The sequence below is a fragment of the Ambystoma mexicanum genome, chromosome 5q (genome assembly GCF_040938575.1).
Source record: "Ambystoma mexicanum isolate Mex_15411 chromosome 5q, UKY_AmexF1_1, whole genome shotgun sequence".
NCBI classification, from domain to species: domain Eukaryota; kingdom Metazoa; phylum Chordata; class Amphibia; order Caudata; family Ambystomatidae; genus Ambystoma; species Ambystoma mexicanum.
The window spans coordinates 364,884,613-364,908,363 of record NC_090933.1 but is presented as its reverse complement, the minus strand read 5'-3'; the positions used below and the strand labels follow the sequence as shown (position 1 = coordinate 364,908,363).

Genomic DNA, 23,751 nt, shown 5'->3' with positions numbered 1-23,751 from the left:
CCACCAAAAGACCTAAAAAGCATACCACCAAAAATTATAACTACTAAAAGTTTGAACCTTTGGTGGTATGTATGTTTTAGTGGGGTCGGTAAAATGGGTAAAAAAAAGGCTGCAGGGTTGTCCCCCGCAACACCCCGCTCACCATACTTTACAGTATAGTGAGTGAGGGTTGCGGGGGACACCCGCACAGCTGACCCGATTAAAAAACAAAATAAAAAAAACAAAAACAGAACTTTTAAATGCAGGCATTTCCGTTGCAGGAAATGTTTCCGCTAATAAATCACATAGATCCGTTTAACCCAACTTGTCTTCCTTCCTATGCTCTTTGCTGTTACCCATTGCTTTATTATTTGTATGCCATTAGAACTGTCAACAGTTGGTGCATTTTAAAAGCGTCCATAGTTAAGTGTGGTACCACATAGGCATTGTATATTTTTGCCATATTAGAATTGGCAGAGTACAAAGTGGGTTATTAATTGATGTATATATCTTGAACTTTATTCATATTATATATAAAGAACTGTGTTAGCACATACCATAGTGTGTGGACATTCCTTGGTGGGGGGCTACACTGTACTTAAGAACCAGCCCCCACCACCCCCAACCCCCCCTGAGAGATTAAGTCTTGGTTGCTTGTCCATTGCTACCACAATAGAGAACCTTGGCTGGGGTGCTCTGTGCTACTACTGCCATATAGAGGGCAGGAGTACAGATAGCCCCCCTCCAGTCTTTACAACGTGCTTACCAAATCTGAAGATGACTGTCAGAGGCGGGGCTTAGGGAGAGGACTGTCATTGGGTGGGGGCAGTATGACCCAGAGGACAGTGATTGGTTTAGAGGAGAAATACAGTTTTAAAGTGAAATTGAATCTTTTTTCCTTTTACTGAGGATTCCCAGCCTGACGGAGCGGAATATTCATGAGCATGTGAATCCATGGTGGAGAACAATAGTTACAGGTAAGTAACTAAAAACTTCTTTCATTCCCTTGTAAAAAATGTTGCTACAATCGCTTCCTTCCCTTTATTATTTTTTACAATCTAGCTGCCCATAGTTCTTGCCATGGAAAAAACACCATTTAAGTTTTGACCCTCTTGTAATAGAACATTTTTGTGATGAACACTTAATGTGTGCAACCACTGTCTCCCTCGTGACCACTCCGAAAAGCGTTTCCAAGAGTGTAAAAGTTTCCGTCCAAAGATGTTGAAAGACAGACTCACTAAGCGGCGGGTGGACTACGCCATGCAGACTGTGAGGGGTCCTTAGATCCCACAGGTGCAGAGTCGCCGTCTATAGAGGAAGGCAGGTTTGGCGCATTTAGTGACGCCGAAGACATCGAGGAGTCCACTTACTCCTGGTCCCCAGCTCCATAGGGCAGGATTCCCGCTCTGCTGTGGAGACGACACCTTGCTACAAAGGCACTCACACCGTTAAATACAGGGCTACTCATAAACCTCATAAGCTGCAACCCCCAGCCAAACTTTAACCAAGTTGTCTATAGTTGGCCCCCCTGGTTACGAAAAGCACTTCAAGTGCAACTGACTCCACACATCGGACGTCAGCTGCTCCGGTGCATGACTCGCGTAGTAAATAGCCGTAGAGTGCCAGGTCTCCACTCATAAAGTTTCTACGCACATGGTTTCACATGCATCTACGCCTAAACTGATGGTGAAACCTTCGTCTATTATACACACTTCAAAACATCAGTCGAAAAAATACTCAACGCCTTCACACACTTCCAAACATTTGCTAAAACACACAGAGGGGATTTCTAAATCCACTCGTTACACATAGGCATCATATAATGTTTCAAATGTTTTACATCAAGAGCCTCACATCTTAAATCCAGAGAAGGTTGTTTTCCCTTTAAAAGAAACGCCTCTATCAGGTACATGGACTAAGCAGCAAAACGTTTAAACTAGATTCTTGAACTGTCATTAATATTGAGAATCATCATGGTATTGATATTTTTATTGAAGATTTTATATGCTGATCCACAGGTTGACCCTGATCATTACGTAATAGTCTCCTGATGATACTGATCAGTCAACTGCAAATTGGCTGATTGATGATCAAATTCTTTTCAATGATCTTCTAAAAAGAGCCACAGTCCATTTTCAAATTCAAACGCAAGAAATTGTGGAAGACACAGATTGTTTTACATTCTAAATGATACCCATCCCGCAGGATTATTTATTCCGTTGTTAGTCTGTTAAAAAATGACTGTTCCCATCTTTGTCTTCACCATCACTTACTAGAGCTTTAAACCCTAGGCCTGAAACACATTTCAAGCCAGCACCTACTGACCCCCTTACATGAGCAGTCGTTTAAAGCCAGATTCTCTTATTGTGACCATAACACGTAAAAGGGCTGGTGTTCCTGTGGCTACCACAGAAGCTCCTTCAGAGAAAGAAAGCAAAACGATCTATGTTTTAGGTAAAAAGTTTGCTATTTCTGCAGCTTGTCAAACAAGGATCGATAGGAACACCACATTATTAGCCAGCTACAATAGGGCCCAATGGGATATTGTACAACAGCAAGTAGACAGAGTTCCAGAACCCTTACAATCTCAAATTCTTAAGATGGTTTCAGAAGTTAAACAAGTGGCCAATAACATCATCAAAAACTCAACTCACTAGATGCCGCAGATACTGCTGACAGGATAATCTCTCAGGGAGCTCTGCTAAAACACCACTCGCTGGTACGAAACTCTGGTTTTAAGGCAGAAACCCAGGCCACTTTCATCAATAAGCCCATAGAGAACAATGTTTTATTTGGCAAAGCAGTTGATGGTGCTTTAGAAAATGCCAAAAAATAACAAAACTTTAGGGCAAATCTATAATAGACAGTACGTTCAACGCAGGGTTTTTAATACCCACCGTGCATTTTGATCACAAGGGTATCCTAAAACATCCCAAACCACTTTTAGCCAAGGGTGCACATCCTACCCATGGTATCGCAAACAGCACCCTTTCAGTCCTTTCAAAGAGGATTCTAGCAAGGAAGCGGTTGAGTGGATGTGCTGCCAAAAGAGGCTCTTCTACCCAGACTAAAGAATGACAACAACATACAGATTTGCGAACCGATAGGGAGGGTGGGTCGCATTTGTCAATTAACCCACGCATGGGATGGAATCACATCTGACAAGTGGGTGCTATACACAGTCCTGGGAGGGTGTTGCATAGACTTTCGAGAAGAACCACGCAACCACCCTACAAGATCCAGCAAAATGTTGCAAGAACACCAGCGCTTCCTTGAAGCGGAGATTCAAGCTCTCCTTGAAAAAGACGCAGTAGAGATCGTTCCCCAAGACCAGGTAAACAGTATTTATTCAGTCTACTTCCTGGTACCAAAGAAAGACTTAACTATGCACCCTGTGTTAGACATTTGTCCAGCAAACATTTATGTCAAGCCTCAATAATTTAGGATGACACCCTGCCATTGACAAAAGGGGGTCTACATGGCAACATTAAATATGAAAGATGCAGACTTTCATATTTCAACTTTGCCAGCGCACCAAAAGTGCTTACGGTTCAGTGTTGGCTCCACTCTTTACCAATCTAGTGGTTGTTTCGCAAGCTCTATTTCAAGCTCTGCAGTGGTGGTTAAAGAGGAAACCTTTTAAAGGGCAAACCCTTCACCAACTCTGCAGTGGAATCCACTATTAACAACAGACGTTGCACTTTCAGGGTGGGGGGTGCATTATCTCCCTAAACTGCGCACAGCATATGGACACAATGCCAAAACAGCATATCAACTTTTTTGAACCACTGGCAATTATAAAAGCACTACAAGTCTTTCATCATCAACTAGCAGGGAAGACAATTTTAGTCCTCACAGACAGCACTACAGCCACGTTTTACATAAACATGGCGGGACACAATCACTAAGTCTGCCTAAACTAGCTCCGAAAATCTGGGATTGGTCTCTCAACCAGAACATATTCCTCCTGTCACAACAGGTTCCAAGGGAACACAACTTTCGGGCAGAATATTAAGCAGAAGTATTTGGCTTCCCTCAGAACAGGAATGGGATTTGCACGCAGACATTCTATACGTCCAAAGAATGGGGCATCCACACTTGGATCTCTTTGCAACGCAGGACAACCGAAAATGCTGCGATAACGCATCCAGGTTTCCCCAGACTGAGTCCAAGGGGAATGCACTGTGGATCAGTTGGTCAGGGATATTTGCATACGCTTTTCTCCCGACCATTACTGAACAGAATAATCCACAAGATGCACCAGGAACAGCTCACACTGATCCTAATAGCCCCAATGTGGGCACGTCAAAAGGTTTCTCTGGGATTGTATCTCTCCAGCTCTGAAATCTCTCCATTGGCTCCCAGTGGATGAAAGGACTAAATTCAAAACCCTCTGCATTGTCCACAAGGCTTTCTGGGGCCTAGGTCCAAAATAACTTTAGCTATCATTTCGCAGATACCTCCCCTCTCGAGCTCTTCACCCCTCTACCACGAACTCCCTCAGGTTCAGTTGTTTTTCAAAGAAACGAGCTGGGGGTAGATCTCTGCCTTCGGCTGGGGCCTTCCTCTGCAACAGTCCCCCTACCACTGTAAAACCTGAGGAGAACCATCTCCGGTTCCAGAAGCACCTCAAGACCTTCCTCTTTGCTTCTGCCTTTGCTGCCCCTCTCCCCTGCTGATCTGTTCTCTCTTGGCACTTTGCACCTGGCCACCCCCTGTCCTCCGGGCCCAGGTACCTGCTCACCCTGCCACCCTCCCGCACTGCCTCCGGGCCACCCCTTGCTCTGGGGTCTGTATCTGTACCCATACAGTCCCCCCTTTTTCTCTCTGCACTTATCAGACCTACCCTGTCTGCTGCCTTAAACCCAGCACTTGCCACTAGCTGGCTGCGCTACCACTGTTTGTTGCCTTTGTTATATATTTATTATTATTTATCTGTTTCTTCTTTGCTCCGCACTTTTCCATTCCCCCCACCTCCATGCACTTCTCCCCTCCCCCATGCTCTCAATGTCAGTTGGCCTAGTAAGATCGTTGTTTTGTTCTCCCCTGTTCCCCTCACTTGCCGCGCTCTGAAACACTTGTGTACGAGCGCGATAGAAATAAAATAATCAGTCAATCAAAATCTACCCAGTTTGTCAGTTTGTCCTCCAGTCAAACTGCTGAGCCCTTACAACATGCTATCCCAGCATAAAGGAACAACACTCCATCCACGTCCTTAAACACTGAACTTTGCAGTTTGGCTCCTGAAGTTATAGAGTTTGGCCATTTAAATGTACCTGAAAGATGCATGCACATCTTGAAAGAAGCATGTAAACCCAACATAAGGCATTGTTATTTCAGCCACTGGAAACTTGTGCTGCAATAGACAAAATGCCAACGCCATTGTCTGATATACTGCACTACCTGCTTTATTTGTTAGATTCAGTTTGTGTTCGTGTTCAATTCACTGAAAGTCCATCTAGCTGCAAAGCAAGATAACTTGTGTGATGAATCCTATGGCATCATCACTGAACGCCCAGCCAGAGATCTCCCATGGGGCCAGGGGACGGCAATCACTATCTGATTCTGGGGGTGGTATTATGAGAGCGGATTACATGGAAAATGATGTCTGTCAGGGAGATGTGGTGATCCCATTGTGAGAGACGCATTGTTCTTCCCTTCCAGATGGCATGTTGTCACTACACAAATCCCTCCATTTACAAAACCCTAAAACCCTTTCCTGACAGACATTCTAGACAGAATACTATGTACACCTCATATGTACATAACACACACATAACACCTCCTGTCTCTGATGAATGTGCTAACCAAAAATTCCAAACAATATTACCTTAGAAGTCCTATAAATCTTATGCACTCCCAACTCCCATAAAGCCTCAAGTACTGGGCCGAGGAAGAGGAATTAGTTGTTAATATGGATCAAAGGAAACACTAAGCTCAACTTGCATGCTAGTTGTAATGAGGCCCAACTGTGTGGGACATTTGAAAATGGTGTCCGCGTTGGCAAGAGAGAGAGAGAGAGAAGTCAAATGGAAGAAGAAGGAAACAGAATCATGGGAGAAGGCGGTAGCACGTGAATGGACCGGGCTGGAGAAAGCCAGTGCTTTAAACCTGCCGCCTGCAAGCAGTACTTAAAGGAGTGACGCAAGGCCACAGAAGACACCGCAGGCACTGTAAGAGGACCGCTGGGGAACCGGCAGCCAGAGAAAAGCAACCGGCAGAGTGGTAGAGTCCATAAGCTGCAGGTTTACCGGCGGACGAATGCTGAGCCAGCAGATAAACTGAAAGGTCTGCCGAGCGGAGAGTGCCATCCCAAGGTGAAAGCTTACTCCAGCAACATCCCACTGGTTGGTGGCACTGCCAGACACCAGTGAGTCTTCGCAGAGATGTTGGGGCACCTGGGGGCAGAACCTATTTTGAATACAGACCAAATAGAAAACTACAGAATTTGCCAAAATCCTCATGTATGAGATTTCAATATGGGGATGGTTGGAGCAAGTATTGCCACAAGCCAGTGAATGCCAGTGAAGGAGTTAAAAGATAAAACATGAACAAATCTCCATATATGAGATATCAATATGGGGAAAGTTGGAACAAGTGTAACCAAAAGCAGATGAATATTACTGAAGAAGGTAAGACCTAATTGGAACAAGTCTCTATATATTAGATGTCACTGTGGGGAACGTTAAAACAAGTAGTACATTAAGCCAATAAAGTATAGACAGTGAAAGAATACAACTGTGCTACACTGAAAGACTGTGAGAACGTTAAAAGAAGCCCTGGTGAAAGAAGCACCACATAAATCACTCAGCATTTGGGGAGAAGATACCCGGTGGAGACGCATACCAGGGGATCTGCAGGGCAGAGAAGGGGATTCCTGGTAGGGGAGCATACCAAATAATCCATTTGAAATATACAGAGGACACAGACATCGTGGGCTGATACTGGCAGGAAAGTATACCAGGTGATCTGTAAAAATCAGAAGAAAAGAAATCCTAGCAGGTGAAGCACCAGGCAAGTTGAAGTTAAATAAATAAATTGACATTGTGAGAGGATACCTGGCATTAGATTATACTACCGGATCTAATAAACCTACTAAAGGCTTCCTGGCAGGGGATTATACCAGGAGGTTCTTCGTAAGAAGCCATTGTTTTAAAGAACTATTGTTTGAAAAAGACTCTTTGTCTACGCTTAGGAAGTGGCTGCTAGAAAGAGACACTGTTGCCATCTTTGAGAAGTCACTGTTTGAAAGAGATACTTTTGCCATCTTGAAGGAGTAATTATTTGAGGGAAACACTTTCACCATCCTACCTGAGACATCCAGGGGAAGGGAACCACCCTCTGGATCCAAAGATTATTTTGTTGGGATATATTTACTTGTTTTTAAACACTTTTTCCAAGCCGAATCAGAGACACTTTCCTCACATTCTTAGTTAACTTTTAGTTTGGGGGCAAGATTAATGTTTTTGACACAAGGACAGTGTATAAAATGTTGACTGTGAAACACAGACTGATCTTTAGTTTTAGTTTCCTACGCAGGGGAAACTCTCTTTATGATAAGGACAGATAGGCCTTTATCCAACCCTTTTATTTGAATAAAGGTGTCTGGTCTTGAAAGCACATCCACTTTGTGTCCGCCTTTCATTTCTGAACCCTCACAGTTGGTGGAGGGGTCCCGTAGTTGAGGCTTTCTTCGAAGGCGTCAAAAGATGGTATCTCTCAATTGAAAATCAACCCCCAGGGTGGGATTTAAATGTCATCCTCACTAAACTTTTGGGCTCTGCTTTCAAGCCAATGCGTAAAGCTAGGCTTTTATTTATTTTTTTAACATAAATTGTATTGGTTTTATTAAATGAACCAAAAAACAAATAGACCAAAAACATGATCGGGTACATCTAGAAAAGCATGTGTGACTGTGGAAGATCACTGTCTACATTGTAAATAAAATTAAACATACCATTTGGGTACACTGACATGCACAGACTCCAACCCATTCCCGCTAACCCTCCCCTCCCCTTCCCATTTCTCACATTATACACTTTTCTTTTTTTTGTCTCCAGGTCTATACATATGTCTACCTCGGAAATCCACCTACTTAAACAGGGGCACTTCGGTACTCCCCACTGTTAGGGAGAATTCTCTCTTTAGGCTGAATTTCCTAACCTAGTGAGTCCCCCAGCAGCTTTGCTGCATTTCTGGAGTTTGTTTTTTTCTCCTGCCAAGAGTGAGACTCTTTTTCTCCCACTCTTGGACATGATTTATGGTGTTCCTTTGACTGTTAATGTGTTTTATGGGCTATGGGGTCCTTTACTCCATAGGGTCTCATGTGTTTTTACTATGTGTGTTACACAGCACCCTCCGTGCAGTAACACAGGGTTGTCGTAGTGGCCCCCCACCATAGACTCCATACCCTGGGACTGACTACTGTCTCTCAGGGCATGTAAAGTCACCATTGGCTTTACTAGTCCCAAATTATTAACAGACACCAGTACAAACCATCATATTGTGGACGTACTGGTCGGGGCAATTCGATTGCCCCGGGGTCTGTTAGTCGAGGGGGCACGTCTCCGCCCCCCCTGATCGAGTTTTGGCTGGTGGCAGTGGATACTACTTTTTATATTCGACCGCGGATATATTCCTATGGGATTTTCCCATTGTTCGAGGCTACCAACTTTAATTATTTAATTCTCATAGCCTCGAACATACCGCCGGTTTATTTAATTAATATTAATTCGCCGGTTGGTATTTTTTGCGAGGACTCGATTCTAAAATGGCGTTTGTGTTCTCTTCTGTGACTCCAACCCAAGTCGAGCCCTTTGTTCCACTTTTTGGAGGCTTCTCCACAGAAGCCTCCAAAAGTGGTGCCACTCTGTCTGGGTACCACAGGGGGTGTGGGAGGGGGTTTAGGCACCCTGGACTGAGTTACCTTGGTAACTCAAGTCGCACTCTTGTGTGATTGGACCAACGACTTAGCATGTTTGATTGACAGCTAGGCTGAGTGAATGGGGGTATGCTGCATAAAAGTAGGGCTTTGGGGACTGGAACTTCAGAAGTCGCCACAGGACCTGAGAATCCGATGAGGGAGAAGCTGAGCCGACCTACCACGACGACACCACCGGTGGAGCCCTGCTGAACCGACTCACCACTTCCCGACGACAGAGAAGATCTCCCGGCTGGGGAGGCTTCTTCCCCTGACTGGTGGGCACAACCAGTTTACCTTCTTTTCTTCGCACCCCAGACCGGTTTGAGGTCTAACTGCCCGTGTCAAGCACCCTGGCAGCCGGATAGCCACTTACCACTGAATCGCGAATCACCGGACCGCTCCTTGTACCTGAGAAACTCCACGGCTGGTTTCTTTCCTGTCTTCCTCCCCGACGAGATCCTCTCTTCCCCCGGACGAAGCACCGACTTGCATCCGCTGCCAGGAACAACTGCCCCCGCTGTAGTGTTCTCACCACTTTAAGGTACCGTGTCCGCCAGGCCTCCCTTTCTAAAGATTGCTACAAGGTAATAATAACCCCTTAACCTTCTGGACTGGGCTGGCCGCCTTGACCCTCTAACTGGTCCCTTTCTTTGGTCCAACTCCTTTTTGAACCGTTACAACACTTTTGTGCACTGCAACCGTGTGACCTTGGACCCATTTCGTTTTGATCCTCTTAAAGCGGGTCCGGCCTACTGACTCTGAATTCACGGTGTTACTTTGCCTTCCTCTCTTGTTGTGTTCGTGAAAAAGTGTTGGGATCTGTTACATTTGATTCTCTGCTTTTCTCTCCCTTTTTAAAATGAATTATTAGAGTGCCATCTACGTTAAGCGCTCACCGCTGTCTGAAAATAAGTGGGGATTTACTTAAGACTTGTCTAAATATTTTTTTAAGGGAGTGTATATCTTTTAGTGACCGTGTTTTTGAATTGCTTGCTATTAGTGCCTGTGTGTTTTTCTAGATGTGGTTTTAAATAAATAATTATATCTCTTTCACACCAAGCTCTGGTCAGTGTTTACTTGTTCTACTGTGTTCTTGTGACCTATTGTGAATACTCTGTATGCTGCCTAACTCTTCTTGAGGGAAGTCTGACTGCTCAACCACAGCTACCAAGTGAATCTGTGTGGTACAGACTGCTACCAAGTGGGTTTACTGCCAAACACCTGTAGTCCTAAACCTTTTGCAGTGGTCCCAGAGGGAACTGCACAGGTTTCTGCCTAACACCCACATAAATGCAATGAAGAAGTTTTATTAATCCTATTGTGGTGAATGGAAACAATTTCTCATATCAAGTATACAAAGATTCACTCCAAATTCCAGCTACATCAATTTAGGATCTTCTGGGATTGTGGTTCCCAGGACTGTGGTCAACTTATTTAAACATTTTCTCTAGAAACAACGAACCTGATCGCACTTGACACCTTATATAATCTCGATGTTACTTTAGTAGTGATGCGTTCCAGAAGGATATTTGCCTCCAGGGGCGAGCATGGTAGGATGTTTTGCAGGTTTTGGAATTGTGTGCCTCTAGCATGATCAAATTGAATGTAGTGGTAGAACTCCTTGTCAGGTAGTCTGAAAGTGGGCACTGGGGTGGTAATACCCCGGTGCTACCGGGAAGTCAGGTGCCAGTAAATATTGCAAGTCCGGCGGCAACCTGCCGGTTTTACTGGCGCAGTGACCACCGGACTTGTAATGAGGCCCAATGTCTATCTACCACCCCACTAGTTATGGTGATGTGTGTCTTTCCACACCAGTCTAATACGTTGTATCATATCTGGGAGTATGGGCTCTCCCTGCCCGCCATATAGGAGTTGTTGGCCATAATCCCTGCATCCATATCCGTTCAGCTTTAATGTGTGGTAATTGGGGATTCCAATGTAACCAGTCATTCAGTCGCCAATTATCCCATCCAGTAGTACTGCAGCAAGTTGGGTAGTCCAGTACCCTCCCTCCCACACTGAACGCTGTAGTGTGGTCAGGGCAATAAGTGGCTGTCTTCCACCCCACAATAGTTGCCTTATAGTTGAGTCCATCTTGTCAAACTCTGGCTTGGGAATCGGGAGTGGGGAATTCTGAAGAATATATAGATATCTGGGTACGGTGAACATCTTAAATAGGGCAGCCCTACCCAATAAGTTCAGTGGGAGGGATCGCCAATGAGTCACGTCCTGAAAAGATATGTTATTGGGCAGTTTCAGTGGAAGGAACTCTGTAACGTTTAGCCCCACTCGTATGCCAAGGTATTTAAAGGCGGTTCTCGATATCTGCCAAGATCATCCCTGTGGGGTGGCCCTATCCTCCCCTTGTACTGGGAACATGTTTTTGCAAATTTACCTTCAGGCTACTAAATGCCTCATATTGCTTAAGGATATGAGTCACTATTTGACAGGATTTCAATGGGTCGCCCATGTATATCAGGAGATCGTCCGCATATAAATTAATTTCACTTTAACCAACCAGTCCTCGGGTTCATTAGCTTACACATGTCTCCCTCCAGTAGTCCGTTTACAAGCTTTTAAAACTTTTATGAATTCAATCGACAGAAAGTTCTTGTGTCTTGAGGACAGTCTTTGGCAGAATTCATCTGTCTGCATCCAATCTTCGTTATGGACAAAACGAGCAAAGGTGGTTCTTACTAAATCTTGAGACCTGTTACAACTAGTGAAGATGTAGCGTAGCGACTGCTTCGTATGACACGAACATAAGAGAGCATACTTCATACGCAGCTTTCTCCTTTACTCTACTTGCCACAATTTCCCCCATTAGGAGTAGATTCAGATTAAACCCTAAAAACCTATTTCTTCTTGATATGGGAACCTCATTAAATTAGCAGGTATCACACCTTTTGGCTTATTGAAAAAGGAACGACTCCCATTTAGCTTCAGAGAATGGGCTTCATCAATAGTTCTTATCCAGTCCATCTCCATCAGAGCCTTCTTTACTTTAATGGGTTCCTCCATCAGATCTTTCAACGATTTAGTTGCCATGCTTAGGATGTTCATTACCAAGTCCGTTACTTTCGTTAGGTAGGGAGTAATACTTCTAGCTTCCTCAAGAAAATTTCCATGTACAGAGTATTTACCATTGGACATTTCATAAATCGATACAATAGCAGCAGCCCCCAATATATATAAGCCTTTAAAGAGTTTAAACCTAGCTTGTATGAAAGAGCGACAATTGGAAGGGACTGCAGAAGATTTAATACTCTTCCAAATTCTTTCCTCCAACTGCTCCCAGCCAATACACCAGGCCTGCAGCTCTTTTTCCCCACTTAGCAAGCCCCGGTCACCTGGTGCCTTCCTGGTTGCTGCTCCTTTTCCCCACTTAGCAAGCCCCGCCCACTTGGTGCCTTCCTGGTTGCCGCTAGGAGCCATACAGCCTCTTTTCCTTTGCAGATGTGGAGCAGGTGCAAGTGGATCTAGGTCACTTGGCCTAATCAACACCCACTTCCTTAGCCCTGCCTCTTCCTTCCTGCTCTTAACTCTTAGATCAAGAGTGTCTCTCGCCCGGGTGTCCGACACGAAAGGCAGACAAAGAAAAGGGAAATTCCTGTTTGGACCTCTTCGGACCAGGAGGGCACAGGACCCAAACCCCTGCCCAGACAGCAGGTAAGCATGCACCAGCATGTGTTTACTCCCTCTGTCCCCACAGGCCATCCCCACCATCATCGGGCAACGCCAACTTCTCTGGTACTGGGGTGAGGTCAGGTGCTCTGTGGCAGAGTAAGTTACGCGGATGACACCCAGATCGTCCTGGAACTCACAGGTTCTTATGAGGCAGATTCACTCTTGGTTACTAGGGTGTATAATGCCATAAAACCTGGATGCACAATAACTTTCTGGTACTCAAAGATAAAAAGAACTGAGATCTTGATTGTTGGTAGCCCAGCCAAACTGAAAGCTCTTGAGCCACAATATGAACATTTGTGGTGGGGGTAGCCATTATCCAGGTCTCTAGTTCTGTCAAAACACTGGGTGTGTTTATTTACAGTAACCTTACCTTTGAAAACCAAGTGGCTTATATTAGTGCCAGCTGTACCTATACTACCCATCTTTAAAATGAGAGTTTGCTTCAACATTGCAAAATCTACTCTTTCAGCTGTTGACATCGCCATAATAGCACTGCAGCCAGAATGGGGTAGTCTGCTGAGCAACCATGCAATCTTATCAGCATTTACATCCTCTTGAACTTCACGTGCATGCTCAAATACATTCAACCAGTCCATAATGTCATTCTTCTCATCATACACACTGAGCAGAGCTTTAGGAAATCTTGGATGAGAGGAGGACCCAGACCCATGTCCAGATCCCCTGGAGTCTGGTGAAACTTGAAGCTTGGCCAGTTCCAACTGGTGATCCCTGTCTTTCTGTTTTTCTGCCTGCTCCATCTTCAGCTTAGCCATGTGAAATTCAAGCTCCTTCTGCTTAAACAGCAGCTCTTGCTTCTTGAATTCCAGCATGGCCTCAGCATCAGAGCTTGCAGAGGAAACACTAGACGTAGCATCTTCCCTGTAATCATGGGCACCACTGATGAGGGCAGCGACAGAACTGTCAGTTGCCAGTGGAAGCTGCTCCACCTCCTTCTGCACTCTCATCAGAGGCTAAGACACTGAGTTGCAACTCTTGCCCTTCCATGATTTTCTGAATAATTTCCAATGTTGTACCTTGAGCAGGTAAACCCCTCTCAGTACATGTCTTTCTCAATGTTTAGAAGCATTTAAGATAATAAAGGTACATGTTTCCATTATATTAGATAGGTAAATGGCATTTACAGTTATCACTACAAAGTCACTATGTGTCCTGGATAGGAATAACTTGAAATGCCTTCACTAGTGTGCAACACTAGATACCTTCTGTCCTATCCCACTGCTGTACACCAATTTGTTAAGATAGATTTCTGAACTCTGACCTGGTGGGCAGAGGTTCAGGAGGCCAGCCTAGTTTCTTGGAACAGGGTAACCTTCTGGACAAGACAGACCAATCAAGGTAGCTTGGCGGCAGTCAAGACTAGGTCTCAGGAGGAGTGAAGGTGACTGAAAGACCTCAATGAGCACAAGAGTAAAGGACACTTACAAATCACTCTGTCAGGTGTAGATATATTAAAAATCCATATACATTTATTTCAAGGCCTTTGAGTTTTAACACGCAAATCAAATCACAGTAATACCATTAAGCCAACATAATCCAATCTAAATACATACATACAAGACCAATGGGGTCTAAAAGGTTAATGCATGAAATGGATCCGACGGCTACCAATGCCTATTTTTTATTTTGAACCTGCATCTGAAAGTACGTAAATCAAAGATGTTAATGATAAATTATAATAAAATAAGAAAGAAAATGTTTTATTGGTTTTTGGACAAAGTACGTTTGGAGGTGGTTCAAAATTTTAAATATTTGGGAGTTATTACCGCAAACAGAACAATGCAATATGACTTGGATATCATGAAAAAGAAAACTAGGATGAATGCCTCATATAGCAGTGTTTGATAGAAAATGTGGAAGTTTTTTCTGCGATAACTTTTGGTTACATTTTACCACCAAGAGACAATGCCCCGTTTACTTTACGTTGCCGAAATGAGCCTGCTGACAAATGCTTATGAAAGGCTTGAAGCACTTTTATGGTAACGTTATTAATGCTTTGATAGGTTTGTTTATGATGAATGTTTGTTAAAGATAGAGCAGTTCTGGTTGATGATTTTAAATAGTAATGACATTTCGTTGAATATTTCAATTTTAAACTTTTTGAATAAGATTTTAAAAAACACTATTGATTGTACGGTTTGGATTGTAATGAATCGTTTGTAAATGTTACTCCAAAGATTTGTTATAAACTATATGCAATTACATAAATTAAATAAATAAGAACCTGGAGAGCCCTTTGAGAACAGAAGAGGGGTGTGCTCCGGCGAGGGGTGCGGGAGGGGGCGGAGAGGGTTTCACTGAACCCCAGAAGTGGTGTGCTCCTGTTACGGGTAGAAGACCACCCCTCCCTTACGCAAACCCCAGAAGATGGATCTGCTCCAGTGGGGGGATGAGAAGCGTCCTGGACCGCAGAAGAGGGATGTGCTCCAGTGAATGTGAGAGATGTGGCCTGATCCCCAGAAGAGGGTATGCTCCAGTGAGGTGTATGGATAAAGTCCCCCATAACCCCGGAAGAATGTTTTGCTCGCTTGTAGGGGAGCTATGCTCCCTTAACACGAGACATGGGGTGTGTTCCAGTGATGGTTAGAAGTGTCCCCTGAAACCTATCAGAGGGGTGTGCTCAAGTTAGGTGTAGGACTCCCTCTACCCTGAAACCCCAAATGATGGGTCTGCTCTAGTGAGGGGATGAGAAGCTTCCTGAACCCCCACAGAGATATGTGCTCCATTGAGGGTGGAATGTCTCCCCTATACCCGAAAACAAGGGTCTGCTCCATTGAGTTGATACCCATATGTGGGTGCTGCTGCAGTGAGGGGTAGAAGAGGCCCCCTGTACTCCGAAAGTGGAGCCTGCTCCAGTGAGGACCCCCCTGAGCCCCAGAAGATGGGTATGCTCCTGTGTGTGGAATAGGTGAACCCATGGGACCCTAGAAGGGGGTGGGCTGCCGTGAGAGAGGAAGAGTCCCTTGAGAACAGAAGGAGACCCCTGACCCCTAGAGAAGGGAGGGGTGAGACATAAATGGAGGAGAGAGCGACTCTGGGCCCAGAAGAGGGGATGTGTAGCAGAAGAGGAGAGCCCTGTGAACCCAGAAGAGGATTGTGCTACAGCGAAGAGGGGGAGAGTGAGTGAGCAGGACACTATATCCCTGGTAAAGTGAGACCGGGACTATATCCCTAGGTGCCGACTAGTGAGCAGGACACCATATCGGTTATACAAGACAGAGAAGGAGAGCCCCAGTGAATGAAGCAGGGGACTTTTTGGCACACATTCGGCAAAAGGGAATCCCTAATGCTGAGAACAACAGAGGCGCCTTGTGATAAAAACGGAATGCTAGAGCAAATTAAACAGGAGTTTTTTTTGTCCAGAAAGTCCTGAATTCGTTTTTGACTCCTGTTGTTAGTTTATAATCCTGAATTCAAAGACTGCGTTTCACAAAAACCTTTGTTAGACATCCTCAACCAATTTTCACAGGGTCCCTTAGTAACAGGAGGCATGCTTTTTCTCAAGTAGATTGCTCAAATATATTTCATGAGGCTGTTTTACCATTTCTTAGTGTCTATGGTAAAGGGAAAACTTGATGGAATTTAGACCATAAGGCCATGTGCAGCTCAGTATAGTTCAAACTGAGGATGTCACTGCAGAGAGGCCAGATGATGGCCTGCAGGTGGTTGGTACATGGGGAATTCACCAAAACGCATGTTTCCAGCCCTAGCCTTGTGTGCTTTGTTAGTACCAGAATGCCGAGAGGCGTAGAGATCAGAAACAGATCCTCTTCTGGCCAACCTGCACAATCTGCGAGCCAGGTTTTGAGCTAAACATACTGAGTCATCCTGAAGAAAGTATTGCGGTCTGCAAAGCAGATTACGAGTACATAAACCCATATATGCAGCAAAATGTAAGGGCGGACCCGCAGATGTAAAAACTTGTGAACGCCCTGGCACAGGATGGTAAGAAAAGTGGGGAGCACCATAGCAGAGTCAGGGAGCTACGGGACCCCAGTATGTAAAGGCCCATCTTAAATCTGTGGCAGGCAGATCTGTGCGCCAGCCACTCTTAAAACAGATTCAAGTAATTTCACATGGGGGAAAATGCAGGGTTTAGCAACAGCAAAATATTCCTAATGTCACATTCCCCAGCAACCTCTGGTGCATCCAAACCACTTTTGTTTGTAAAACAAAAACACCACGTGTAACAGGGAGCTGTTGCAGAGAGAGCTAGTGAGAGAGAGCTAGTGAGAGAGAGCTAGTGAGAGAGAGCTAGTGAGAGAGAGCTAGTGAGAGAGAGCTAGTGAGAGCGAGCTAGTGAGAGAGAGAGCGAGCTAGTGAGAGAGAGAGCGAGCTAGTGAGAGAGAGAGCGAGCTAGTGAGAGAGCGAGTGAGAGTGAGAGAGCTAGTGGGAGTGAGAGAGAGCTAGTGAGAGAGAGGGCTGGTGAGAGAGAGGGCTGGTGAGAGAGCAAGGGAGAGCGTGAGAGGTGGAAAGATGAGGAAGGGATTGTCTAGAAAGACAGAGGGAAAGGTTGAAGTGAAGGGAGAGACCAGTAGAGGAGGTGGTGTGCTGTGAACAGGCTGGGCCAGACGGTTGCATCAAAAGGTGTGGAGCTGGGAGGGTGGGGGTGGGGCAGTCCAAAGCCAGTAAATGATTGTCTTGATTGACTATTATTAGGCGTGACCATGAGCCTCTCATCTCCACCTTGTTTGGTCATCATTCATTCATGTCAAAACTCACCCAAGACTGTGTCGCAGCTCTAAAAGACAGGCATGCCTAAGTTCACGTGCTTATCAACATGATTAAACATATACACTCAGGAATTGTACAGTTCTTGGACTCTGAGATACCACACTGATGCATTACTTTGAATCATACACTTGACACAGGAGTTGTCGTTTAATTGCATTTAATAGGACCCCCTATCTTCTGAGGGTTCTTATTTTCATTAAACACGCTAAAGCAAAAGCAGATAAAACAGAACATCACACCAATGAACAAGATTGCCATGTGGGCAAAGAGCATGTTTGAATGGATAAATAATAGAACAAGTGGTGGTTTTAGTTTAACAGCAAGTGTAACCTTTCTTGCTCATTTATACTACACTATACTACACGCCATCAGTCTCCATGCACAAAGCATGCCCCCACCTGTCACTCACGTTTAGAGCGGAGTGTGATTCAAATGAAACCGCTCCTTCTTGGGTTGCTGAGTTCTGCTAAGCTGCTGCTGCTCTGCTCTGCACTCCACTCCACCTCTGCTCTGCGCTCCTCCCCAGCCCTTCTGGTTTCAATTGACTGGAAAGTCTGCTGGGCTTCCTTCCTTTCCCTTTTTGTGCTTGGGCTTTATATGTATCAAGTAACATGTTTTCCCTGCACGTGTGCATTCGTCATATCTGCTATCTGGAACAGTGAGGGCTAGGGCTAGTGTGTCACTGTGTTCGATGAGTTAGGCCTCCTATGTAAAACTACATTACGTGGGTTTTTGCACCTCAGTGAGATCTCTGCACCCGTTTAGTGAATGCCTCCACTGTACTCTATGGCATTCGGCTATCTGTTGTGAAGAGACATTTCTCTCACTTGTTACTTATTATTCTCTGTGGTACTCTATGCGCCTTAACTGTGCAAACGTGCACGAAAGCTTCTGTCCGTGTCTGTCAATTTCCTGTTCTTAAATCCTTATCAGATATAACACTTCCCCTTGTGAGGTCAAACGGCAGCTCTCAGAACAGGAAAGCACACCTTCCTGGACATCGGTGCTCTTGCATAGCCTATGAATATTTGTTCAGCAAGCAAGTGTAACACACTAACCTTCTGTGTTAAAGTGGGCTGTATGTTTGAAGAACATCTTTGATTGCTTAAATGGCTACAGGCTGCATGGGATATGAAAAAGCTGTCCTACACTAGGCTGCGTTCATGTCGGATTGGGAAGCAGCTAAGTACCCCTTTGTTTATCATTGCTTAAGGATTTAATTCCAGACCCTTCTCAGACAACCGAAGGGACCCAGGGTCAAAATATCTGTTCCCAGTAAAGCCTGTAGGCCATACATGGTACACCAGGCACCTAGACAAGACTGCTATGAACAAGAAAGCAATGTCCTGTAGCCCTATAAAGAACCAAGTGACTGTTAGCGGCAGTTTACCCATGCAGGATGATGCAACCCTGTGCTAGAGTGATTGGCATGGTTTTGGATTACAGCCCTTTTTTTATACTGGGGGAACAGCTTGATATCTTCTTCACATCTTGCTTTACCCACCATCAAGGTCACCTTGATATTCCCCTATTAGCCTCCTATAGGGAATTGTTTCCCATAAGTCTTCTGTGGATCCCCAAGGTACCACTGATACTTTGACGAAATGAACATGGAACCACTCATTCCCCTCGAAGGAATGGTGTATAGTCTGCACCAGGAACTTTCAAAAGATGACTTATCTCTAGGGAGCAATACATACCTTAGCCATCAGAAAAAACTTTATCAAAGGTAAGTTACTTGTTACTTACCATAGTGACTCTTGCACTGATAGTCGGTCTCCATTACAACAGACGCCACCATGCCCCTGTTCTCTTGGCAATGACATTCACATAGAGAGTGGGACAGACGTAGGGCAGCTGCAGGTGGTTGAAGTTGCACCTGCACTTACTTAGGTCTGCCTTGCTCTTTCCTTGCTTTGCAAGAAATGTGCTGTTCTCAGTACAGAGGGTACATATATCAAACGGGTCTGCAGGAAGGAGAAAATTGAGCACTAGTCAAGTCATTTCAGTAAGTAGCTTGCACTTTTAGCCTTGTGCCTTTACAATAACACACATAAAATGACAACTTATCAGTTGGTGTCAAAAATTTCCTTTTGCAAACAATCCATTAAAATAATGTATGTATTATTTCCTTTAAATTATCTGCATTATGTGAAAAGAAAACTTTGGTAGGAATATTAAAAGCTCCAAAACAAATGTATAGCTCAAGCAAAACTAGCCAAATCATGTATATTTACTTTGGTAGTCATTCTTCTATTCCAAGGCAATATAGTGTGTATGCTATTTGTAATTCACACCCACTAAGAATTCAAATGCTTGGTTCCACATGGAGAGACTACTTTCTAAGTTGGAGCTAGTGATTACAAAAGTGAAAAACATGTTTGAAGTATTTCCTTTCCCAAATTGCAAGAACGTATATGTTCTATTACTTCCTATTACATTTCCCTTTTGCGCAGACACACCCCATTGGGTGATACCTTTTCTAAGTAAGGATGACAGCATTTTATAAGATGGAGTTCCTTTTCTAGGCGATCGGCAGAGGTAGTTCTCTAATTCTGTCCTTGACTTTAGCCTGCCTTTCAACAATTACTTTTTCTTGATCTTAGCACTCAGTACTAGAGATCTTCAAGACATGTAATCTTTGTAACAATAGCAAGGAATCCCTGGCTTTCATTGGGCTGTTCCCTAGCGCTTTTCATTTGGGCCTTTGTTCCCATAAAATGACATCTGTTAACAGGACAAAAGGCTTTAGCGAGATATGTATTTTAGAAAAACTCTTCTTAGCCAGATATGTAATGGAGAAAAACTCGTCTTACAACTTTACCAAATAATTTTTTCCAATAATGGTATTTCTGATGTTTGTTAATCTGCTTAGAATCACATGCTGTGCATAGGTCCGACATCCAGTGGTCACTGCGGAGTATTGCATTTTGTTTTTCGTAGTCCAAAAGGGGACGTCGACAAGGCGTGTCTGTAACACTATCCCTATAGTGACGTGCGTTGTACCCACAATCCCTCACGCGTCGAGGTTCCTCAGATTGTTTTTTTCCCCCCAGGTACTGGTGGCCTTTATGCGGAGCTCCTCGAGAGACATTGCCAAATAGTTTCTTCGACCTTTGGTCGTTTGTTATTAATATCAATAACGTAGATCCCTCCCTCGACGCAGAGCTGTTTCTCTGCCGAGCAAGATCTTCGACGGAAGAACGAGCGGAGGGGATCCTTCGGCGCTGCCGAACACGTGGCCTGGCCTCGCCGGCCATACACAGTAGGGAGAGTGGGGTTTTGTGGTCTTTCTTTCTTCTCTTTAAGAATGCCTTTCTCTTTCCCCTCCCTCTCTTTCGAGGTCGTAGTCACACTTATCACCCTCAGCTATGGAGAGGACGCCATTTAGGTTTTGCCCGCTTTGCAAGGGTAAATATACCTGGAAGGATAAGCACAAACGGTGCAACCGTTGCTTACCCCTCGATCACCAGGAGGACGGCTGTGCGGCCTGTAAATTACTAAAGCCCAAAACTCTAAAAGACCGCAGGGTCAAAAGGTGGGCGGCCTACTCCATGTCTAGGCCTGACTCCTCGCCCGCTGCCGCCGCCGAGTGTGACGAGGACAGTGACTACACGGCCCCCGTAACGGAGGCTGTAGACCTCTCAAAGGAGCGTTCACGCTCCTCGTTGTCCGTCCCCGGCCCCGACAAGCCCGGCTCACGCCCAGCTTATGGGGATGAACACCCCGGCGACAAGGACGCACACGGAAAAACACCAAAGCACATACCCCCCGGCACGCATTCGTCGAAGACGAAGGCAGCCATAGCGCCAACGGGGACGCCGGGCCCACCGGCGCCTTCCGCCGACCGTAAGGGTCGTCAGCCCTCCCTGCCACCGCTTCCGTGACAGTCGACTGGGCATTCTAAAAATAAGGGTGCTAACACCAAAAGCTCCGGCGACGCGCATCGCAAGAGCGCTCACGTTGCCAACAAGGACTTGACGGGCAAGGACTCGACGAGCAAAGGCTCGACGTTACATAGCGCGACGGCGACCGATCCCTCGGAAGAGAGAATGATCGCCGAAAGCCTCGCGCGTATAGCATCTAAGGACGGCCAGAGACGTACGGTGAGTGAGACGCCGAAAACCGCGCACAAGGCCAAAGATACGCCGAAAGCGCCGGGAAACGGATCAGGCCAGTTCCCGACGCCGACAGAAGGCCCTAGCCAGCAAGAAGGCTACTCAGAAGGTGAAGGCTCACTTTCTTCGACGTTATGGGACAGAACCAGACAATTACAGGAGGAAGAAACTCCTTTTTCGAAGGGATTGTGTCCTCCGACGTATTCCTTATCTTAGATATCTCCTTCCAGCTCTGCTGGCCTCGGAAAATTTTTCTCTAGAGGGCGCTGCGCGTCGACGTCCTCCGAGTCGATGTCCCTCGACAGCCGCCGTATCGACGTCGACGTCATCCTGCCTATAAAGGCCGCGCGCAGCGTCCGTTGCTCAGTTCTGTTTTTCCGCGCTTACTCAGTGCCTCGGAATACCGTTGCTCAGTTTTGTCAGGATTAATCCTATTTACCTCGAGTTATTCGATACCGTACTCGATGGCTTCTTCGTCGGAACCGACAACTCCTCGATCCGGCTTCAAAAAATGCCGAGATTGTGGGAAAAAGATGTCGCTGACTGACCCTCAGTTTGTCTGTGGTGTTTGGGAGCTGAACACCATTGTTCGGAGTGTGAGGACTGTATGTCCATGACAGCTAAGGCCCTGAAGGAGCGTAGGGGGAAGCTGGAGAAAGGTAAGACTTTTAAAGCTTCTTCTTCCTCGACGAAGTCGAGACATTCGTCTCCTCATCACCATTCGCGCTCCAGGTCTCGGAGTGGATCCCATTACTCCTCGAGATAGAAGCACTCGAAGAGGAGACGTCGAAGATCCCCTTCTCCGTCTTCCTCTTCCTCTGTTTCTCCAAAGAGAATCCCTTGCCCCACGAAACATAGTTCCTGGGCTGAATGGGAGGAATTCCGCAAAAATATGATGAGCGTCTTCGAGAAAGTGCCCTCGACCCCCTCGAAGACTGCCGAGAGCGATGCTCTGGTCGAAAGACCCGAAGGTCAAAAACGCCGCGAGTCGCAGTACCCGGCAAAGGAAACCTCTCGAGCGCGTCTCGAACCCTCGAGTAGGACTATGACCTCAAAACCTTCCTCGAAGGTTCCGTCGACGCCGATGTCGGTGTCTTCGACGCCGTTGTCGAAGGGACCTTCGACATACGGGTCTGTCGACTCGACGCCAGCTTCGACACCGGCGTCGACGCCAAGAAAAGACACGGTTACGACACACCCAGTGACTATCCCCAGGTCCTCGATGACGATGGCGTCGAGATTGTCGAGCAGAATCCCTATTCTGTCGAAGTCATCGAGGCCTCCGCCTTTGTTTTCGACGCCACGCTCAAAGCCGTCGCCGTCGGCGTCAACGACATCAACGTTTTTTAGGCCGATTATGACAAGTTCGGCACCCTCTGCCTTGGAAATGGGGTTTACACCCTTTATGAGTTCAGAACAATTGAGAACTATGTCCTCAATTATGGAAGAGGGTGAATTGTCTGAACAGGAAGACACATTTGAGTTGCAGGGACCTGTAACCCCAATTAGAGAGGAATGTTCCTCTGAAGAACGCAGGTTAAAGGATCTTCATGATTCCTTACATGAGGCAAGTGGGTTAGACACATCCCCTGAGGTGGAGTTTGCTAGGCCATACCTGGGGGAGCATGCTGAAACCCCCTATAGATATAGAGCCTTAATGGCCAGGATCACAGAGTTTATGGGGTGGTCTGCACCTTCACAATCTTTCCAACACGTTGACCTCAGGATATTCTTGACAAAGGCCCACAGGAGGATCCTGTGGTGCCTTTTCATAAAGCTCTTCAGAGGAAGATTATGACGAACTGCGAAACCCCAGATGTCGTCCCGGCAGTAAATAAAAAACTGTCTACAAAATACAGGGTATCTTCTACAGACCCGGAGTTTTTGTCAAAACACCCATCCCCAGAAAGTCTGGTGGTACAGGCAGCATCTTCTACTGATGTCAAGACGGCTTATCCTACCGTCCCACAGGACAGGGACGATAAAAAATATGATGCTATGGCAAAGAAAGTTTTTTCGGCATGTAGCATGGCGTTAAAATCTGTTAATGCTACTTGCACCCTTGCTAGATTCAGCCATACACTTTGGGAGTGTGCTTCTACAGCGGCTGACTGCATCCCGGAGAGAGAAGAAAGGGAGGTGTTCCTAAATATAAAGGACGGTAAAGACGCTATGTGCGAATCCCTCCAGATGGGCATTGATTCGGCTGACAGTATCAGCAGAGCAATGGCGGCAAGTACAACAACCAGGAGATTTGCTTGGTTGAGAAAGTCTGGTTTTGCCCCAGAT

General features: G+C 45.6%; 1 protein-coding gene across 2 annotated transcripts in view; it reads left to right on the top strand.

Moving 5' to 3' along the window:
- The window catches only part of SMCHD1 (structural maintenance of chromosomes flexible hinge domain containing 1), a 3,133,956-nt gene that overhangs the window by 551,894 nt on the left and 2,558,311 nt on the right, over positions 1–23,751 (top strand). The gene's annotated exons all lie outside the window — the stretch shown is intronic.